Source organism: Heteronotia binoei, chromosome 6 (assembly GCF_032191835.1).
Source record: "Heteronotia binoei isolate CCM8104 ecotype False Entrance Well chromosome 6, APGP_CSIRO_Hbin_v1, whole genome shotgun sequence".
NCBI classification, from domain to species: Eukaryota; Metazoa; Chordata; class Lepidosauria; order Squamata; family Gekkonidae; genus Heteronotia; species Heteronotia binoei.
The window spans coordinates 72431538-72454621 of NC_083228.1; the positions used below are offsets into that span (position 1 = coordinate 72431538).

At 44.3% G+C, this 23084-nt stretch overlaps 1 protein-coding gene across 1 annotated transcript in view; it reads right to left on the bottom strand.

Annotated features, from left to right (window-relative positions):
• SORCS3 (sortilin related VPS10 domain containing receptor 3) overlaps window positions 1–23084 on the bottom strand; it is a 900280-nt gene that overhangs the window by 720303 nt on the left and 156893 nt on the right. The window lies entirely within an intron of this gene.

Here is a 23084-nt window from a genome sequence, read left to right on the forward strand (position 1 = left end):
CAAAAGAAAAATTTTGTCTGCATATATATACTCCTGAACCTTTCTGATGCCCCCCTCCTCCTACCTTGTCCATTGAAGAGTAGGTGCAACTGCATAACAATTCCTGGATTAGGAGAGCAGGCAGCCAGCCAGCCAGCCGCCAGGAGCTTCACCACACCCCCAGCAGCCCTCATTAATCCCTGGAGAAGTCCACACCACCCTTTCTCCACTTCTTATGTGATTTTCGGCAGTGGTTGGCTTGCTGGCCTTTTAACTGTGGGGTGGGGTGGCAGGAAAGGATAGATCTTTAGCCACCCCAAGCAGGCCTTGCTCACCTGGGGCTCTCCTTTCTTGCATCGGGTTGCTTTTGATATGCTAATGAGTTATGCTAATTAGCTCCACCACCTATTTTTCTACAAAACGACCTCTGCGTATTTGAAATATTTATATACTATTTTGCATGCGAAGCACCATACAGGAATGCTAGCCTCCATGGGGGGACGTGGGGATCCTCTGGAATTACAGCTCATATCCAGACTACAGAGACCAGTTCACCTGCAGAAAATTGAAGGGTTGAGTCCATGGCATTATACCCCACTGAGCTCCCTGTCCTCCACAGGCTCCATCTCCAAATCTCAAGGAGTTTCTCTACTCTACCCCCCATTCCCTGCCAGTGGCCAGATGGAACATGGCAACTCTACAACCCAGAGTTGGCAACTCTATGATTGATGGCATGATGCCCTGCTCTCATATGAGCCTACCCAACTTTTACAGTCCTCCTATGAAGCCCCTCTGTAAATTCCCTCTGCAGGCACCATTTGAAATGAGGTGGTTATTTTCCTAGACACTCTGGATCATATTTTAACCTCTTAATTTGGGTTGTCTATTTGCTGCCATTTTCTTTTAATAGATATTGCTGTCTTATCTTTTTACTAGATAGGGATGCCATTTACCTATCAGTGAGCGAACTATCACCAGTGTTTCCCCATCCCCCAATGGTATTCATTGGAGTAGCAAAGTAAAAATGGGGTGAGGGATTCATATTGCTAGAAACTCCAATTATGAAATATTTTTGTTCCTTCATGTTGCTTTATTTTTGTATTACTGTTTTGGATTTAACCTATTGCACTTTCCCTTTAGTCTTGTAAATCGCTAAGGGCAACTTTGTTTGAAGAGGTGGTATAAAAATGCTGTCAAGAAATAAATAAAATTAGATTTGAAGGAACATTCAGTCTGCCAAACAAAAAGGGTTATCCCTTTTTGTCAAAGTCCAATGGCACCTTAAAGACCAACAAGGTTTTATTCAGGGTGTGATTTTTGATTTTTCATGTCCATACACACTTCATCAGACAGACTTTGTTTTGAGAATAAACAACAGTGCTCAATTCCCTCCCACCATATCTTTGGAGGACAGACAGGGATAATTTGCATGGAAGATTCATACTGTATTTCTTCAGGAAAAAGCATGTGATTCCTCATACAGTGGAAGCTTAGATCCAAGCCATATCAATTGCTGAACAAACAGGATAAAACACAGACCATAAATACATGATGATAACCAGATACCATTTTTAAGGGATTAAAGAAATGAAGAAATGTCTTGTTTATTTCCACTAAAGAAAAGGTCAAAGGTAGCCCCCCCAGGCACAGCCGCAGGTACTATTTCCATATGCTTCAAGTTGCCTGAACTCCAACTTCGGACGCTTTCAACCTTTTGTAGGAGAGAAAATGAGCCATGAATATTTCATGTTGTACCTTCATCCTTCTCTTACAAATACCTTACAAATGATTAAAGTGCTAGCAAAACAACACTGTTGTCAGAGACAGGAAGGAGATAAAAAGCTATACATAGAGAAGCATGGATATTTCCTTTGCCAATTGTGAAATGGAAGAAATAAGGTCTCTCCTATTTTAATAGGGATTTCAGAAAGTGCATACTACTTCAGGTGTAAAGGAGAAAAAAATCCTGCTTGAAGATTAGCTGCAAGGGACAAGGGGCCTTTCCCTAATGTAAGCAATGCAATAACTTGAAAATACACCCCATATTTTTAACTTAAGGAATTGTCTATAAATAATGTTTAAGCCAAAAGCTACAGAACTTGACTTTATCATACACCAGATAGATTACTTCACCATCCTACCATACTCATTTAACTACAATTCACAAGCAACAAAGAGCATTTCTGGACATAGCAATAATGCATGATGATTAGAAAATACAGGTCCTTTATGATTACTGTCTCATTCACATCAGAAATAAAACTGCCACATTTCATACACAAAACTCCTATAAGTAGAGTTCTGATCAAGTAACATGGACACAGGAAGCAGCAGGGACCATAACTTCCTGTTCCTCTCTACATCACTCATTTCTCATTCTTCAACAGAAGAACAAAAAATATATATATTTAATTCTGAACTACACCAAAGAGTACACTGTCATCAGACCTACACAATGAAGCTAGGGATGGATACACAGAATTTCTCTATAGATCTGAAGGGAGTCCCACCCAGGTTTCTAGAAAAACCTGTATTTAAATAAAACACATCAGAAGGTTAAAACTCCCCCAAATAATAGGAACAATGCATGTAGCATTAAAAAAGAATATCCTCTGAGATCTCAATGGCCATATTAGAGGTTGCTAGCCAATCACAACATCATTGCCAGACCTTCCAAACCTGGCAGCAGCCATCACTATCTGCTAAGATCCCTGGACCGAAAGAAGCTCAAATGACCAGCACTAGAGCCAGAGCATTCTCAGTAATAGCCCCACTTTGTGGAATGCCCTCCCCGAAAACATCAGGGCCCTGCAGGATCTGCCACAGTTCCGCAGGGCCTGTAAGACCAAACTTTTCAAACTCAACTTTAATGGTTAGGGGGAGGTGGCTATTACCTTCAGCATCGACAATCTCACTGAATTAATATAATGGAAATCAGAAGCTTGTCATCTTGGATTTTTAATATGTATGGAAATGTTTTTATATATCTAATTTTAATATGTTTGTAAATTACTAATGTTTTTAAACTGTTGTTAGCCGCCCTGAGCCTGTCAGGGGACGGCGATATACATCTGATAAATAAATAAAATAAATAAATATAGTCCAGCCTGGTGGCAGCAGCCACCACACCGCTGCACCCATACCAGAAGAGGGAAGGAGAGAAGGAAGCAGGAAAAGGGGATGACCTATAGAGGCTATCAGTGAAGAGAAAGTGAAAATGGTGGGGGAGGGGTATACAGGAAAAATAAGATACCCCCACCGTCTAGGGTTGCCAAGTCCAATTTAAGAAATATCTGGGGACTTTGGGGGTGAAGCCAGGAGACTTTGGGGTGGAACCAAGATTAAGGCTGTGACAAGCATAATTGAACTCCAAAGGGAGTTCTGGCCATCACATTTAAAGGGACGGCACACCTTTTCAATTCCTTCCTTCCATAGGAAATAATAAAGGCTAGGGGCAGCTTCTTTTGGGGCTCATAGAATTGGACCCCTTTTTGAAACTTGGGGAGAGGCACTAGATGCTATACTGAAAATTTGGTGCCTCTACCCCAAAAAACAGGGGGGCCCCCAGAGCCCCAGATACCCGCGGATCAGTTCTCCATGATTTTCTATGGGAATAAATCTCCATAGGGAATAATAATAGAGTTCCCAACAGACATTTCCCTCCCCTCCCCCTGCTTTCTGACGACCCTGAAGCGGGGGAGGGCCTCCAAACCGGGGGATTCCCTGCCCCCACCTGGGGATTGGCAACCTTAACCAGGTCCCCCACTTATATTCAACTGTGGAAGGTCTCTTTTTCAGGCACTCCATTTACCAAACCACATCCATCCAATAACCGGTATAGTAAAAGCATTACCATGCCCCTCCCTCCCAAAAACCTTCGTTCAAAACTGAGTTGAGCATACATCATGTTTAGATGTACTGTCAGTGTCTTTTAGCAATTCCAAAATAAGCTGATGCCCTGCTTTAGATCAGTAAGCACCTTTTCATATTTAAAAATGCTTTGAGTTATCATATCTTACATTAATCATTCATTATTTTCCATAAATAGCTGAAGTAGAAGTTGTTAATCTGCTTAATATGACAAGATTACAAAGTTCGTGTTTTACATTAATATAGCAGAGAGTAAATATAACAGTTTGATAGATACGAATTATGCTGGTCGGTTAATTTCCTGCGCATTCCATTGTTAGCCATGTACATTATCACAGGAACAACTGCCTTCGGATGATTGTATCCGACACTGTGAAAAGATCTGAGGAGTAACTCCTAGAGATTTTGGGATGGAGCTTGAGGAGAACAGGAACCTCAGTGGGGTACAATGCCATAGAGTCTACCCCCCCCCCCCAAAGCATCTATTTTCTCCAGTGTAACAGATCTCTGCAATCTGGTGAGGAGCTGTAATTCCAGGGGATCCCCAGTTCTCACCTGGCGGCTGGCACCCCTATTGTCAGAACTACAGTGGGCTAGAGAGATGCTCTGCAGCTCACCTTGAAGCAACAGCAGCACAGGTCTGGAAAGTAACAACAGAGATAAGTCACATCTGGCCACCTCTTCTCAGGTACCACTCCTCTGCCAGTTTTATGAACCATTATGGTTGCTAGCCTCCAGGTGAGGCCTGGAGATCTCCCACTTTTACAACTGATCCCCTGGAAAAAATGGCTGCTTTGAGGGTGGACTCTATGGCATTTTACCATGCTGAGGTCCCTTCCTCTCCCAGATCCACCCCCAAAGCCTCCGAGTATTTTCCAACACAGACCTGGCAACCCTATGAACCATCCCTGCCTCTGCCTAAGAAACAGCAGCTGTTCAAAATGGGCAGACATACAAACCCATGGTCTCCTTTCTTGTACTTTTCTAAACAACCATGTTAAATTAATCTGGGAAAACAGTTGACTCAAATCTCATCAGTAAGACTGTCAGAGTTTTACTGCAAATCCTTTATAATTTAATTGGTCCTTAACAATTTTTTCAGTTGCCCCTCCACCTGGGTTATTATTTCAGAGATCCAGAAAAACAAAGTCTCAACCTGCAGCAGACAGGGAATTTCATGTTCTCAACATCTGTCATTTAAATGGTGGGAAATAAACTTTATTGATGGCAATAAACATGATGCCAACTTTTGTCATTCAACTTAATGTGGGCGTTCTGACATCTGAGGATAAGATAGATTCATTACTTTGTGAATACCCAGTGCTGTATGAAAACCTCCTGGTGTTCAATTCACTGTGCGGCATGCAAGCTGAAAAATAATAGCTTGTATTTAGAAAGTCTCCATCATGAATGATCTCTAGCAGAATAGATGAGTGCACAGAAATATAAAATGGTGTTGGTATACTTCCTTATGCCACTCCTCCAAGCAATCAAGGAGAAAAGGACAGAGGTGTCAATGTTAATACATTTCCTAGTCTCTTCTCTATGAGCCCAACAATCACTTTGTCTTGGTCAGCTGACCAAACCTCTTAATGGCAGAAAGTTGCACACTACTACAACACTGAAATGAGTATGGCCTTTTTGAATCAGTTCAGCCCTAATGTGATTTATTTTAATAGAGAGCAGATCAAAGTGCTCTTTGCACAGAGTTTCCGCACTATCTGCTATGAAGGAAAGTATTTTGTGCAGGCACAGGGCTTCCTCAGTATTCCAGTCCAGCACTCTACATTCATGGGTGAGCACTGTTGCAATGTCTGCATTGTCATCCCCAACAAATGAATAGACTGATAACATCAGAGGGGACTATCAAACGAATGCACCCTCAGTGGCTGAAAAGAGAGCTGGGATGGGGCATACAGAACTGAAAAGCACACACGTGGAAGTGAAAGCAGTTTTCAGCAGAAGCCTTCTTCCAGCAGATGGATAATCTTCTAACAGAACATAAGAAAAGCCATGTTGGATCAGGCCAATGGCCCATCCAGTCCAATGTCACACAGTGGCCAAACACACACACACACACACACTGTGGCTAATAGCCACTGATGGACCTCTGCTCCATATTTTTATCTAACCCCCTCTTGAAGCTGGCTATGCTTGTAGCCGCCACCACCTCCTGTGGCAGCGAATTCCACATGTTAATCACCCTTTGGGTGAAGAAGTACTTCCTTTTATCCGTTTTAACCCGACTGCTCAGCAATTTAATTGAATGCCCACAAGTTCTTGTATTGTGAGAAAGGGAGAAAAGTACTACTTTCTCCATCCCATGCATAATCTTGCAAACCTCTATCATGTCACCCCGCAGTCGATGTTTCTCCAAGCTAAAGAGCCCCAAGCGTTTTAACCTTTCTTCATAGGGAAAGCGTTCCAACCCTTTAATCATTCTAGTTGCCCTTTTCTGGACTTTTTCCAATGCTATAATATCCTTTTTGAGGTGCGGTGACCAGAATTGTACACAATATTCCAAATAAGACCACACCATCGATTTATACAGGGGCATTATGATACTGGCTGATTTGTTTTCAATTCCCTTCCTAATAATTCCCAGCATGGCGTTGGCCTTTTTTATTGCAATTGCACACTGTCTTGACATTTTCAGTGAGTTATCTACCACGACCCCAGGATCTCTCTCTTGGTCAGTCTTTGCCAGTTCACACCCCATCAACTTGTATTTGTAGCTGGGATTTTTGGCCCCAATGTGCATTACTTTGCACTTGGTCACACTGAACCTCATCTGCCAACAGAAGAGGAGGAGAAAAATAAAAGCATATTAATTGTAAATGTGAACGTATATTGCATGATGGTATTTAATCTGTGGTTACAGTAACAATGATTTCTGAGGGAAAACTTTTTGTTGTTGTTCCTGGATGTCTTGCTGTAGAATGAGAGAGAGGGAGACTTAACCCTCCCAAAGGAAAAAAAAAGGACAGGTTTCTTACCTGTAACTGATGATCTTCGAGTGGTCATCTGTGCAGTCACACATATGGGTTTATCCGCCAGGATCGGGCCCACCTCGGAGAATTCAAAGCAATCCTTAAGCGTTAATTTTGGCGCGCCTTTCCCCTCATCCCGGGGAGGAGGCATCGTCTGCGTATGCCTAGACGAGGGGGAGGCGCCCAACCCACTCAGTTTCTTCCCGCCGCCATAGAGGTGTAGTAAGTGCATTGATATGATCATCCAGCAGCGGGGAAGGCTGGCTGGGTATGTGTGACTGAACAGATGACCACTTGAAGATCATCAGTTACAGGTAAGAAACCTGTCCATCTTCTTCGTGGTCTCTGTGCAGTCCCACATATGGGTGACTGGCAAGCTATTTGTCAGGGGGCGGGTGCTGGATCTGTAAATGAAAGCACTGTTAATTATTCAAGAGAATAAATTTGTACTCACAAATAGATAGCAGAAGGCATCAATCAAAGATCGATCGCAGCACAGCCTGTCCAAAAGACGTATCACGCCGGGCACGGACATCCAGAGCATAGTGCAAGGCGAATGTGGATGGGGACGACCAAACCACAGCAGCGCAGATGTCCTCCATTGGAATGCCCTTGCAGAAGGCTGTTGAGGTTGCGACAGCTCTGCTAGAGTGAGCTCGCAAGTGCTCAGGTATGGGCTGCTTTGCCAGTTCATAGCACAGTGCAATAGTGGTTACAATCCACTTCGAGAATCTCTGAGTTGAGATTTTGGCACCCTGATTGTGGGTTGCATAAGTTAAAAAGAGTCTACTGTCCTTACGGAATTGCCTAGTTCTTTCGATGTAGAAAGCCAGAGCTCTGCGTACATCTAAGTTATGCAGGGTGCTTTGTCCCATATCTGTGGGGTGTTGAAAGAACGCCGGCAAGATGGAAGACTTTCCCAGGTGAAAGGGTGATACCACCTTAGGTAGGAATGCGGGGTCAGGGCGCAGTACTACCTTGTTGTGGTGGAAAACTGTGTATGGGGGGTCTGCTCTGAAGGCGCAGATGTCACTAGCTCGTCTGCCGGTAGTAAGGGCTACCAGTAGGGCCGTTTTCCAGGTTAGAAGGTGTAAAGGAATGGAGGCCATGGGCTCAAAGGGTGGCTTCATTAACTGACTCAGGACCAGTGATAGGCTCCAAGAAGGATGGATTTTGCGGATTGGAGGGTGGAGGTGAAAGATCCCCTTCAAGAAGGTCTTGGTGGCAAAGTGCAAAAATACAGTGGAGCCCTCGATACGTGGGTGGAACACGGAGATAGCCGCTAGGTGGACCTTCAGAGAAGAGTAGGAAAGTCCAGCATTGGAGAGAGTTATAGTGTAAGTCAGAATTTGGTTAATATTGGCTGATTCGGGTTTGAATCTATGTTGATTTGCATATTCCGAAAAACGTTTCCATTTGAAGGAATATGATTTCCTAATGGCAGGTTTTCTGGAATTGAGTAAGATATGTCGGACCTCCGGTGGGAAGGTCATGAACTGATTCTCCATGCTGTAAGACAGAGGAGAGTAGGGTTGTGATGTAGGACTTTGCCGCCCTGTTGGGAGAGTAGGTCCTGGGCTTGAGGGAATCGGTGAAATGCGCCGTTCGATAGTAGAAGGAGAGTGGTGAACCAGGGTTGGCGGAGCCACCATGGGGTCACTAGGATGCAGTTGGCATTGTCTGTCATAATTTTCTGCAATACTCTTGTGATGAGTGGTATTGGCGGGAATAGGTAGTGCAGTGGTCCGTTCCAAGTTTGTAGGAAGGCATCCCCTGCCGACAGTGGAGACGAAGGGCCGCGCATGTAGAAGCTGGGGCATTGTGCATTGTCTGGCGATGCAAATGCATCTATCTCCGGTGTACCGAATTTCTGGAACAGAGGGTGAAGATAACGACTGTTGATGGTCCACTCGTGGTCGTTGACAGAGTGTCAACTCAGAGCGTCCACCTGAATGTTCTGGACTCCGGGTAGATGCACTGCAGATAGGAAAATGCCATGGGCAATGCTCCAGTGCCAGAGGGCTAAGGCTCGTTTGCACAATCTGGTGGAGGCCGTGCCTCTCTGTCGATTTATGTAGAAGACAGTGGCTATGTTGTCTGATGTGACCTGGACATGTCTGTTGTGAAGGGACGGAAGGAAGGATCGCAACACTCTGTGAACTGCCAGTAATTCTAGGCAATTGATGTGGAGAGATCTTTCGTAATCTGTCCACTGGCCTTGTACGGTGAGTTTTCCTAAGTGGGCTCCCCATCCCCACTTGGAAGCATTGGTGGTGACAATCACAGAGGGAGGGGTCTGAGTAAAAGACATTCCCTTCAGGAGGTGATGGTCTATTGTCCACCATTTCAGAGAAGGAATGATGTGAGCTGGGATGGTCAGTACAGTAAGTTGGTGTTGACGTTGGGGGCGAAATGTCCGTACAAACCACAGCTGAAGAGGGCGCATGTGGAGCTTGGCAAATAGAAGGACGGAGGTAGTGGCCGCCATTAGTCCTAGCATCCTTTGAAAGGTGAGAGCTGTTTGAGAACGATGTGCAATTATCTCTTTGGCCAGAGATTTGATGTGTTGCACTCTGTCTGCTGGCAGATATGCTTTGCATGCAACAGTTGAGAGGCGTGCCCCTATGAACTGTATGGATTGAGTAGGGGTCAGATTGGATTTTGCGGTGTTGACCTGGAGGCCTAGGGTAGTCAAGAGGGAGAGGGTAGCGGAGACATCGGTCTGGAGCTGTTCCTTGGATTGGGCGACGACTAGCCAGTCGTCTGTGTACGGGTAGATGGAGATTCGTTGTTGTCTCAGAATTGCTACTACCACCGCCATGCACTTCGTGAATACCCTTGGTGCTGTTGAGAGACCAAAGGGAAGGGCGCGGAATTGATAGTGCTGATTTCCTATGGTGAATCTGAGGAACCTCCTGTGATGGTGGTTGATGGTGAGGTGAAAGTAGGCATCTTGTAGATCTATCGATGCCATCCATGCTTGCTCTGGAATCAGTGGGAGGATGGACTGAAGTGTGACCATCCTAAATTTTTTGTGATGGATATGAAGATTGAGTTTCCTGAGATCTAGTATGGGGCACAGCCCACTGTCTCTCTTCGACACCAGGAAGTAGCGGGAGTAGAATCCAGTATGATGATATTGAGGTGGAACTGGTTCTATAGCTCCCTTGTCCAGCAAGGTTTCTACTTCTAGGAGCAGAGGGGGGGACGGGGGGGGGTAGCTATGAACCTGTGGTGTCTTGGAGTCGAACTGAACTCTATGGTGTATCCGTTTTGTATGATTGTCAGAACCCAAGAGTCTGAAGTTATGGACTCCCAGTTGTGGTAGAACGGCTGCAGTCTGATGTCTGGGCGATGTTGGGGCTGTTGGAGAGGGATAAGGGAGTCAAAGAGACTGTTTGTTGGTCGGTGTTGTCTTTTTTGCAGTTTGAGGGCGTGCCCTCTGTTGGAAGGGTTGTTTTGTCTGAGGAGGCTTACGCCTCCAAGGTTCATTTTGACGAGGAGATCTGGAACGTTTATAGTAGTTTGGCTTCCAGGTTCTTTGTTTCATGGTTAGTGACTGTGGCTGGGTGACTCCTAGCCTCTTAGCCCTTTTCCTGCTGTCATCTACATTGGTGAGGATATAATCCGTTGTGGCATTGAAAAGGCCCTGCCCGTCAAATGGCAAATCCTCGATTTTGAACTTGATGTCCGGCTGCAGAGAAGAAGACCTGAGCCACGCATGCCTGCGTAAGGCGATTGCTGATGCTAGGGTTCTAGAGGAGCATTGAGCTGCATGACGAGCTGTGTTTATTTGCTGCTTACTGACTCTTGAGAGTTCTTGTAGAGCATGAGTAGCTTGCTTCTGTGCAGCCTCAGGAAGAGCTGTAACTAAAGAGTTGAGTTGAGTAGTAAGGTTGTATGCATACGCGGAGAAGTATGCCATATAGTTATGAATTTTAGTAGTGGCAGTGGTGAGAGAATAGATTTTTCTCCCGATGGTGTCAAGTTTCTTGCCCTCTCTTTCAGGAGGGACAGGATGTCTGGTTTGTTTAGATTTAGATGAAGAATGGACTATCATTGAGTTAGGAGCAGGATGGTTGAAGAGGAACTTAGATTCAGGAGCATGTACTTTGTAGAGTGATTCAACCCTCTTAGACGTTGGTGGTACAGAGGCTGGTTTGTCCCAGGCTTCTTTCAATGTTTCCAGATGAACTGGAAGCATAGGAAATGATGAGCCGACAGGGAGATCTGCATGCACTAGGTCATAAACCACGTCTGAGACTCTAAGCACGTCTGTTGTTAGCTTCACGTTGAGGGAGTTAGCCATATTACATAGTAAGTCTAGGTAAGACTTAGGTCCCTCAGATGGAGAGAGGTCAGACGGTTTGGCGATGTCTGATGCTGGAGAGTGAAGCCCTGAAGCTGAGGAGTGGGATGATATAGATTGCTCTGCTTCTGAATCGTCAAGGGTATCCACTTATGGGGTCTTGATGATTTGTTCTGGCCCTGGGAGTTGTGTACGCTGTTTAGCAGGTTCGGCAACTGTAGAAGCAGCTGGAGAAAGTGGTTTTGGTTGTGTGACATATTCACAGTACCATGGGCGGTCGTCGTGGTAAGAGTGCTCACATCGTGGAGAGGCGTCTCGATAGCGAGGGCGGATGTTCTCACGAGAACGATCCCGATAGTAGGCCCTTTCTCGGTGTCGAGAGTCTTCACAGGACCGAGAGTGCTCACGGGTGCGATGTCTGAAGAAGCTGGGAGAGAGCGATCTGCGGTATCTTCAGTACCTACGAGGAGATGGTGACCTTGACCTCGAAGGAGTGTAATAGTAGTAGCGGTCTCTGTGACCGCTTCTGGACCTTTTTTCTCGAAGGCGCAGAGGGGGTTCTCTTGGAGTCGAAGGTGCTCTGGTCAGTGATGGAGCCGTAATTGTCTGCCGGAGAGTCGAGACTTCTCGAAAGGAGTGTGCATCTAAGATGTTAAGGTGCTGGCTCTTTGTTGAGGCCGGAGACTCGGTACTTAGGATCTGATCAGGCAGTGACTCGTGCACCGACAGTGATCTGGAACTGATGCGGACAATTTCGAGTGGTGTAATGGCAGGAGTCAAGGTCGATTTCGAAGCCGGAGTAGTCTGAATCGAGGTCGTAACGGTCGTAGACGGGTGAGGCGTTGGAGGTCGAGTCATCGAGATCGGGTCAAGAATCTTATGGCTAGTCTTGGACTTCTTAGGAGACTTCCGATCCGAGGGGTCTCTCGAGGTCGATTCGGTGCGGTGTCGCTTCTTGGATTTGTCAGACTTCTTTAGGTGTTTGCCGGATTTAGGCTTACTGGGAACGTGCGCCACGGAAGCCACCGGTTGAGCCGTTCCCCTTTGGGTCAGGGAGGACGGAGAGGTCTGCGAACCCGACGCATGCGACATTACTGGGTGCAGTGATGACTCTTTGCCGAACTGTGCACACAGGAGTCTGTTCAGTGTGCCTTGCCGAGGCAAAAAAGGCAGAGAGAATGTCCGTCAGTGGACGGGATTTTCGCAGCACAGCGAACGCACCTTTTAAAAGTTATTTTTTCCTTCCCTTCCATCCGCCCAGAGGGGGGGGGGGAGAAGAGGACGAAAAGTGAAAGACAGAGAAAGACTTTTTTTTTTTTAACAATACCAGATGAAGAATGAAAAGGAGTGAAGGACGTGAAGAGACGGAAGAAGGTAGAAATCCAAAGGACTGCAATGAAAGCAGGGAGATCAGCGAGGTAGGTGTTTTCCAGACGGCGGTAAAGAAGAAACTGAGTGGGTTGGGCGCCCCCCCCCCCCCTCGTCTAGGCATGCGCAGACGATGCCTCCTCCCCGGGACGAGGAGAAAGGCGCGCCAAAATTAACGCTTAAGGATTGCTTTGAATTCTCCGAGGTGGGCCCAATCCTGGCAGATAAACCCATATGTGGGACTGCACAGAGACCATGAAGAAGATCCCAACTATACTACTTTGGAACAGAGGGTCAAAGTGACCCCACATAACATAACTATTTTCCCTATGACTCCAGAACCAAAAACACCCCCGATTCCTTGAGAAGGTTAAAGAAGGATTTGAAAGAATAAGCTGGTGCAAAGGTAACAATGGACTTCTGTTTAGGATTTGATTGCCTTGTTTGTGGAAGAATCTTGCTTCAATTTAGAATGGCCACCTGTCTGGGGACAGGTGGGGTTATGGTAGTAATATCTCTTGCAGCACACAGCTGTACTTATTTTCAGCCATTTAAGTAACTAGAGTTACAAATGATTCCATCTCCAGCTGTCTTTAATAATTCTTTCTTGTGTAAGTTGTTGGCCATAGCATCACATAATTATCTAACTATTTAGGCTTGTTGATTGTAGAAGAGCCTAATGCATTAGGACCAGAAGGACCAGAAGAGGTTGTAGGTTCTTTTAACTGTATATCCATTGGATGCAGCAATACAGGTTCCATGGTTGATACAAACTCCAATGGTTTTTGAATACTGTAAGAGAGGTTACTTATACTAGAAACAATTCCTCTTGACCAATCTCAGTGTGTACTAGGTTAGCATACAAGAAATGTCCAGGTGCTGAATTTAATTAGGACCTGTTCATCAATAGAACAGCAGATAGGCTCATGTACAAGCAGCTAATTACAGTAGGGTAGGGAGTTAGGGTAGGGAGTTTAATGACGTTTCCAAAGATCAAAGCCTTTGTGTCCATTAATTAGGAAATGGGTTTGTTACTAGCTCACATTAGTCAGTTAGGAGAAAGGCTGACAAAGCTATTTTTGGTACCTTAATTTGAGCAGACTTCGGAGGATGGTGGAAGACAGGAGGGCCTGGCGTGACTTTGTTCATGGGGTCGCAAAGAGTCAGACTCAACTGTGTGACTGAACAGCAACAACAAAATATGCAGAACTACTGCATCAAAATGATGAAAAAGATGGCAAATCATTACCTCCTTCAAACTTGAAATCAGCACTGTAGTTAACAGATAGGTTTCTGTAAATGGCTGTATGATAATTTCAATTAGGTAGATGCAAGCAAATCATTAGAAAAAGTTTGGCTTAAAGGCCAAATTCTACGCGCTATTGCTAAATGTTCATTTATTTTTAAAAAGAATCCCAGAGGAGCTCAAGTTCCGTGTGTGTGTATTCATTCTGAGGCTGAACCAAAATGTTAAAAATACATACTATGTGTCCTCCACCCCAGTGGCGTTTGAATCTAATTAAATGCTGGCTGTACCATTTAACAAAGGACCCAATCAGAGCAGGTGCCAAAGCCAATGTGACCCAATGAATATGAAATTTGGTAACTATAACAGGAAACATCACTATCCCTCCCAGTTATAACCAGGCTAAATAAATCATTGCATTTTCTGTGTTGCAGGTTTTAAAGAATGGCTAGGGTAAGTTTTCAGGGACAGTATTTTTCATGACAAGTAGCTTGCTTAGCACAGAGGACTATGTAATAAACCACAATTGCAGCTAATTTGCTTGTATTCTTTCTAGATAATGAGTATAATTTGAATTCAGTTTGCATTAACATGGAGGATGATGCCAAGCCACAGCTGCTGGACCTTATACACTACTTATGTGATGCCATTTGTGCAAATCTTCCCATTTAAAACTAAAAATGGCATCTCTTGGGGTACTTTACAAATGAATGTTACTGAGCTGAGATGTCTGTTAAAATGTACTGAAGGTCCCTGTGTATTTATGCATAAATATATGGGCTACTCAGAGACCAAAGCCATTTTCAGGAAACCATTATTCTATTTTGGAGCCTGTAGACACAATCCCAATTTCTTTTGGTAATCACAAAGAAGGTTTGAGATAGTAGAGCTGCGACAACATTTGCTGTTTGGTTTTCATTCTAAAGTTTGGGCTTTCAAGGCTGACAAATTTTTCACCAAATGTCAAGTTACCAAAACCAGTATTTACTGTGAAATCCTCCTGTCACACCTTTTGCACCATTGCTTTTGTTGGCAATCACTTCCAGTTCAGCCACTAAAATACTATGGAGCAAACGGAATGGCATTATGTAACCGTTCATAATGTCTCAAGATGTTTTAGAATTAAACTCCACCAACGAAGGCAACCAATGAAATACTTCACATCACACATCATGACATCACCAAAACAGTATGGAAAATCAAGACCTTAGTGAAAGACAACAGAATTCAAATTGGCAAAAATAAATGGGCACCTTGAACTACCAGCAAACAGAAGTAGCCATTTTGGGTGAGGAAGCATGACTGAAATTAAAAATTCAGCGGCTCTGACTGTTTTTCCCCTAGCATGTTACATACAAGACACAGATCCTCCAAACCTTGAACAGGGATGGTGAGGTGTGAGGAAAAACCCCCTTACAGAACATCGTAATCACCAACTTGGTTGCCAAAGCACCTGGAGAAGTGACTCACACACGTCTGGCCAGAGAGTGTGAGCAAACCTATCCAGGGGTAAAAGAGACTTATGTAGTACAAGCAGCCATAACGCTACAAAGGCACTCAAGTCCGGTACAAGAGTGCCCACCAGGAGAACGGATGGCTTCCCGTCATTCCATATGACATGAATCCCAGCCATGGAATGGAGGAAACTGCACCGCCAGGAGCTATCCAGGCGAACGGTTTTGAAGCGATGACCATGGAATCCACCGTGGAGGGCTAACGCCACATGCAGCCATCTTCCTACCAGGCTTGACTCCATTCCAGCAAAGCGGACGGCTCACGTACACACCAGATGTCACCTGTGCCTGCAAGCAATCTACCCACCCCAGGAGAGGCTAATCGTCCAACTGCCACTTTCTTTGTCTAACGGAACTCAAGACAAAGACTGGTGCCAAGGAGAAGACAGAAGAAGAGGAAGACCGTCTTCAGCCAGAGCCAAGTTCCTTTGTGTAAACTGGGTGAAGAAAGAAAGAAAGAAAGAAAGAAAGAAAGAAAGAAAGAAAGAAAGAAAGAAAGAAAGAAAGAAAGAAAGAAAGAAAGAAAGAAAGAAAGAAAGAAAGAAAGAAAGAAAGAAAGAAAGAAAGAAAGAAACTGGGAATTCAAAGAACCTGACATGCAGATTATTATAAAGTTATGCCAACATAATGTTATTTAGTTGCTAATTTTTTAAAAAGAAAATTAAAACACCTAGAGGAGGGGGATGGCCACTGCTGGGGGACTTTTGATTTCAAAGGAGGGAACTTTATAAAAATGAGGGGAATAGTAAAAATGAAGGTGAAAGGAAAACACAAGAGAGTCATTCCTAGAGGAATCTTGGAAGCTAGTTATAATGACACTAACTGAAGCTGAAACAGAATGCACTTCACAGGTTACCAAAGGCACTGCCAAGTCTAAAAGAAGGCCTTCTTTGTTAACAATGCAAGTCACAGAAGTAATAAAAAGTAAAGAGGCTTCTTTTTAGAAGTGGAAGGTCTGCCCCAATAAATTGACCACAGGCTATGGCCAAAGAAATCTAAGTCAATAATTAGGCTAATAATTTCCCTATGAGGAAAGGCTGAAGAGTGAAACTTTTCAGTTTAGAAAAGAGATGACTAAGGGGGAATATGATAGAGGTTTAAAAAATTGTGCATGGGTTGGAGAGAGCTGACAAATTTTTCTCCATCTCCCAAAATACTAGAACTCGAGGGCATTCAATGAAGCTGATGGGCAGTTCAGGATGGACAAAAGGAAATACTACTTTACAGAGATAGTGATTAAAATGTGGAATTTGCTTCCAGAGGATGTATAGGAATAAACAGATTTTAAAGGGGATTAGATAGGTTCATGTAGGATAAGTCTATCAATGGCTACTAGCCACAGTGACTGAGGGGAACATCCACATTCACTAAGCCTCTGAATTCCAGGGCCAGGAGGCAATATAAGGGATGGCCTTGGCCTCTAATGCCATGTTGTTGCTGTTGAGGAACTGGTTGGCCACTATGTAAGACAGGATGTTGGATTAGATGGACTTTTAGTCTGATCCAGCAGGGCTCTTCTTATGTTCTTATGACTGGGGCAGGAAAACTGTGGGGAAACCTGCCATGTAGAAGCCCTGTTGGCACTACACTGTATCAGCACCCATAACAGCAATGGGGAAACCACACAACCCTGTTCCCATGTGTAAACCACCATGGTCAAGGCCAGAGCTGGCGCATTCCAGTCAGCTAAGTAGGTGTGGGCAGCAGACACCCCTCCCCCTCCCTGCATGCACCATGCTGCTGCTGGAGGAAGGAGGCACACAGCCATGGAGCAGGGTGAGCCATGTGAGGCTCTGTGAGATAGGTTAGGCTGAAAGCATGTCATTGATCCAAAATCACCCAGCACAATAGGGGTTCAAACCTAGGTCTCCCAGACTCTACTCTGAAGCTCTAACTGCCCTTTCATGTTTGTAGATTTAAGCATCCTAATATTTGGCCGACTTTGCTATTAATTATAGATTAGACACGGTTACCATGACTATTGACTTAGACGTTTCTGTCAACAAAATTCACATGGATTTGCATATTAGTTTATAAAATTTTCAATGTACACTGAGGATGGAGTGATCTTTGACCCTATGAAATTTAAAAGCATAGCTATAATGGCTGATATGGTTTCAAATGAACATGATAGCTATTTCCAAAAGACAGTAAAAAAAGATGAAACCAGAAGCAAACATTCCAAAGTTGATGTAATCACTGAACTGAGCCACTGGATCTAAGAACTATAATAGGCATTGCTATTTTCTGCCACTGATTTTACATGTGACATAAAGCAACTCTTCAGATCTCCTGCCTGAAATTTCTGGGAGCAAAGCGGAAGAATGTTCATCAACAGAACTACTGAAATATCCAGGAAATCACAGTTGCATGTTGTAAAAGCAAACTGTCTTACTTCCCGGAAAATAGCAGCAGGTTTAATTAGGCAAAATATTGTAACACAAAGCAAGCAGCAGAGCTATGAGGACTCACAGGGAAAGGGAAATCCAATCTGCTCCCTCCTTCTCTTCCATTTGCCACCAGCTCCAGCTTGCCTTCCCCACCAGGACCAGTTCCAGCTTACCTCACCCTTTCACTTCCTTCTCTGGCCGGATGTCACCATCTGCTCCTTCTTCTGGCTGTTACTGCGTCTCCATCACAGGGTTGCATTTATCACCTGCTGCACCAACCCAAAATACCACTTGAACAAAGGCAATGCTTTCTGCAGTGACTTCACATGCAGTGATGTCAAAAGTAAGGTTGGTGGATGGGGTACTCAAACAGTCATCTTCCCCAGAGAATTTGATTATACCATGAGTCTGACTTGAGGATTCCCCTTGGTTCTGGAGAAACTTACATTGCAGGCTGTCTTCACAGTGAAGATTTGGCTATCAGACGTAGCAATGAAACGTTAATGGTGTCAATACGTGAATGATTAGCTTTGCCATTTAAAGTCATTTCTGAAAGCATTAGAAGCATTGTGTTAGCATCAGTATTATCACAGCATTTCTGTGGAAAGCCTCTTCTGAGGACAGAAAATCCTGCTGAATCAGTAGATTAGCCCATTAGCCCGGATAGCCCAGGCTAGTCTGATCTTATCAGATCTTGGAAGCCAAGCAGGGTTGGCTCTGGTTACTACTTCATTGGGAGACCACCATGGAAATCCAGGGCCACTACACAGAGGCAGAAAGTCTCTTGTCTTGAAAACCCTATAGGGTCTCCATAAGACAGATGTGACTTGGCAGCAAAAAATAAAAATCATGGCCATCTGCCTCAGTGTTGAAATTCTCCTGATCCTTCGGGCTGTTGTTTGTTGGTTGCTGAGGAAGGATTATGAAAGCTTTTAAAACTAGGGATCTCTGATTAAATAAGATATCCCTGTGGACCATACAGAGAGCATTACCCTTACTCTAAATGGGCTTTCTTTACACACCATGATGTCAGCAGCACATAACCAAGTCTAATTGGCTAGGAATCATTCAGAGAAGACTAAAATAGGAGGGAAACAGCCATGTAGGAAAACAGTGGCTCTGGACAAGAGCCACACAAAAAAGATAAGAGTTAAGGATCTCCAAGTCTCCCAAATGGCAACTTTTGAAGTAAAAAGTATATTGGGAAATCATTTGGCTGAGTTCAGTTGACTGAATGCTCCAATCACATTTCATGCAGAGATGGAGCAGAATTAGCTGTCTTGTCTGGAGACTGAATGAGAAAGAGGCTAAGCAACCCCATCTAGAGATTAGGCTTTAGCACTTTATTTTTAAATTAATTTCTCATAGCAAACTAGTGCACCCTGCACCAGCATACAGTTAGGAAATTACTGCTTTACGGATACTGGGAAATAAATCATCGGTTTGGCCCTGTCATATCACAAACTTGACACTACTGATAAAACTTTACTGAGAAGATTGTTTTCTGAGTCAGTAAGGGGTTTTTTTGGTAGAAATATTCAAGCTACCCTTGCTAATGACAAGAGGTTCAATGCACAGTGAGTTGGCACAAATTAATGATCTGTTTCAAGCCTGCTGACTGCTTGCTTAACTTCATTACAAGAAACTGCCTGGCCACTGTACAGCATCTCTTAATTAAAGAGGTATTTGGAATTGGCACAATATGCAAAACTATAAAAGTGGTGAATTAAATTAAGACTCTGTCCTGAGAAGTTTAGCTTTTCAAAGCTTTGAGAATACAGCTGGAAGGCTAGTAAATTTGATCTTCCATTTCATGCAAACAAAACATGGGGAAACACATCCCATATAAATAATGCAGGGTTCTTCATTTTTGAGCAGCTGTGAAAATTTTAACTCAGATAAGCATGCCAAACAAGTGCTGTGGGAACCAAAAGTCATACCTACCTCATGCACATCTACATGATGGAGGGGGAGGAAGCAGTTTTCCCTCAGTTCTCCCTACACCACTATTGAGCATGCCTTCGGGGGAACACGGCCATGCCAGCCCACAGAAGACCACTGGATGAATAACTGTTACAGGTAAGTGCAACCATGTTTTCATCTTTGTGTCTTCTATGCAATTCCACATGGGAGAATAGCAAGCTCACTTATCGAGGAGGAGGAAGAAAAAGAAGTAGAGACATTGGATTTATATTCCACTCTCCGCTCAGAGTCTCAGAGCAGCTCACAATCTCCTTTATCTTCTTCCCCCATAACAAACACCCTGTGAAGTAGGTGGGGCTGAGAGAGTTCCCTCAGAAGCTGCCTTTTCAAGGACAAGCTCTGTGATAGCTATGGCTGACCCAAGGCCATTCCAGCAGCTGCAAGTGGAGAAGTGGGGAATCAAACCTGGTTCTCCCAAATAAGAGTCCACACACTTAGCTATTACACCAAACTGACTCTCCAGGGAAGGCATGCTGGGGAAGAAGAAGAGGAGATTGGATTTATACCCTGCCTTTTACTCAAGAGTGGCTTACAAACTCCTTCTCTTCCTCTCCTCAAAACAGACACACTGTGAGGTAGGTGGGGCTGAGAGAGCTCTCTGAGAACTGCTCAAGAGAACAGCTCTGTGTGAACTGTTGCTAGCCCAAGGTATCCCTCAGGTGCATGTGGAGGAAGTGGGGAATCAAACCCAGTTCTCCTACATTAGAGTCTGCACACTTAACCACTACACCAAACTGGCTGCCCAGGTAAGGCACACTGGGGAAAGAAAGTAGTCCACAAGCTTCTAGAAAGCTCCTGTGTTGAGTGGGTGTGGACTGGTTATTGGTGGGTGGGTGTTGGTCACCAGAATAATGACTGTAGCACCACTTTCCCCACAGCCCCTTCCTTCCAGGAAGCCACATCAATTAACATTTCATGAACATGGTCAGTGAGGACCAAGTCACTGCTATGCAGATTTCTTGCATGTTTACGCTACACCAAAGTGCTGCAGATTATATTTGGGCCCTTGTTGAGTGAGCTTTTATGGGGAGCAGATGGTCCACCTTTACCCTGTCATATGCTATTCTAATAGATTCTGTGACCCGGCTAGAAAGTGTCTGAGCTGACACAGCCTTCCCTTTACTAAGACCTTATAGCAGACAAACAGGCTGTCATCTCTTCTGAATGGAGATATATGATCTAAATAAAATATTAATAATCTCATCATATTCAGTGTGTGTAGTCCTTGCTCTGCTGTGGATTGTGGTTTGTTATTTATTTCAATTTATATTCTGCCCTCCCCAAAAGCAGGCTCCCTGCAAGCAGGTTCTGGGAAAAACACTGGTAATGTAATGTACTGGGGTGTATGGAACTTCAAAATGACCATCAGGACCGGATCTACATATCTTTTTTTTGGGGGGGGGGAGTAAAAAATGCCACCCTGTAATATTTTTCTTTTATATATACATATATGCAGGGCTTTTTTGTAGCAATAACTCCTTTGCATATTAGGCCTCACCCTCCTGATGTAGCCAGTCCTCCAAGACCTTACAGGGCTCTTCTTACAGGGCCTACTGTAAGCTCTTGGAGGATTGGCTACATCAGGAGGGTGTAGCCTAATATGCAAAGGAGTTCCTGCTACAAAAAAGCCCTGCATATATGATCAATGTTTGTAATACAGATATATAATAAATGACTCATCTAAACAACAGAATGAATTGTGTTGACTTCTAAAAATAGTTAATAACACTTTTACATTACCTTATCCATCATTAGCCTAAGCATTCCTCCTAGAATTCCTTTTGTTGTAGGAAGCAAAGGGAGTTCATAGCCAGACATGCATGTTAGATATTAAGAAGACAAACTTGAAGGAACTCAGAGACGTGATGAGTGTCATTCCCTGACAAAAACTACTGAAGGGAGAAGAACAAGTGAGGGGTGGATTTTCCTTAAAAAAGGGCTATTGAAAGCTCAAGCTGTCAATTTTCCAATAAGACAAATCTGATAGGGAACTCACTATGATGGGGGGAAATTTAAAGTCCAACAGAAGAAGCCCACAACCCAAATAAATAAAATAGATTCAAATTATTTATTCTAGAAAAAAACATTTATTAGTTAGCCAAGGCAAGTTTCTGACAACCAAAAGAACCCAGAGACATTAAAAAAGTAAACTGTCTTGTCTTCAACTAAAAGTAAACTTTTCTTGCTTTTTTTTCTGCAAAGCTTTTCACTGCCTCATCATAACTTATGGTATTTGCCATATCACTTTCAATAGACAGTTTAGCCAGGCTTGATAAACGCTACTGTCTGCACTTGCTTAGCTACCAGCCTGTGCAGCCCAGGCAAGCCAGCCAACTTTCCCTCTATCGTTCTCTGCTCACCAGTACAGTCGTGGGTTGTCGGAAAAGGCAGGCTTCAGGAAGCAGGCAGGGCACACGTGTTCCTAGACTCTGTGCTCACTCCTCAGTGCTGGCAGGCAACGGATACCTAGGGGGTGGGGCCAACAGTGTGCTTGTGCCTCAGAGAGAGTGGGAGGTGCATTGGGTGAAGCCAGCTCTGATTAACACATGCAAATGAAAAGAGAGAGAGGCGGAGTTTTCCTCCATCCCATAAACAGATTCCTATACAAAACCATCTGGAACAATGCACAACAAGCACAGCCTGGGCTCTCTCTCTCTCTCTTACTGGCTCTGGTTCCTATAAAAAGACATCTGAAACAAAAGCAAAACAAGACTGTGCTACCACTCTCACACACATGGCTCTGCTGCTGGTCCCTCCTGATGTAGTTTTCACTTCTTGCTCAAATTTAAATGCACACACACATTTTAAAACCATAAGGAGTTTGCTAACCTGCGGAGATCTAAAGGCACATCCTGGCTGTTGGAGTAGGGCTTCCCCCACCACACTGGCCAGCTAGCTGGGGTGGGGAGGAGCCTGTAAAACTGGGGGATCCCCCACTGGGACCTGGGGATTGGCAAGCCTATGAACTACTGAGACAATTTTCTTTGGAAGAAGCTTGTGGTACATTCTCTCTCCATAGTGTCAGAAAGAGAACTGGTAAAGGAGTGCTCCCTCCCTTTGGTGTAGTGGTTAAGTGTGCGGACTCTTATCTGGGAGAACCGGGTTTGATTCCCCACTCCTCCACTTGCACCTGCTGGAATGGCCTTGGGTCCACCATAGCTCTGGCAGAGGTTGTCCTTGAAAGGGCAGCTGCTGTGAGAGCCCTCTCCAGCCCCACCCACCTCACAGGGTGTCTGTTGTGGGGGAGGAAGGTAAAGGAGATTGTGAGCCGCTCTGAGACTCTTCGGAGTGGAGGGCGGGATATAAATCCAATATCATCATCTTCTTCTTCTTCTTCTTTCTGTCATGTGATGGAAATAGGAGAGCAAAGGTCTTTAGCTCTGATCATGGGGAGAGAGAGCACTCAATACAGAAGCTTTATAGAAGCTTGTGGAG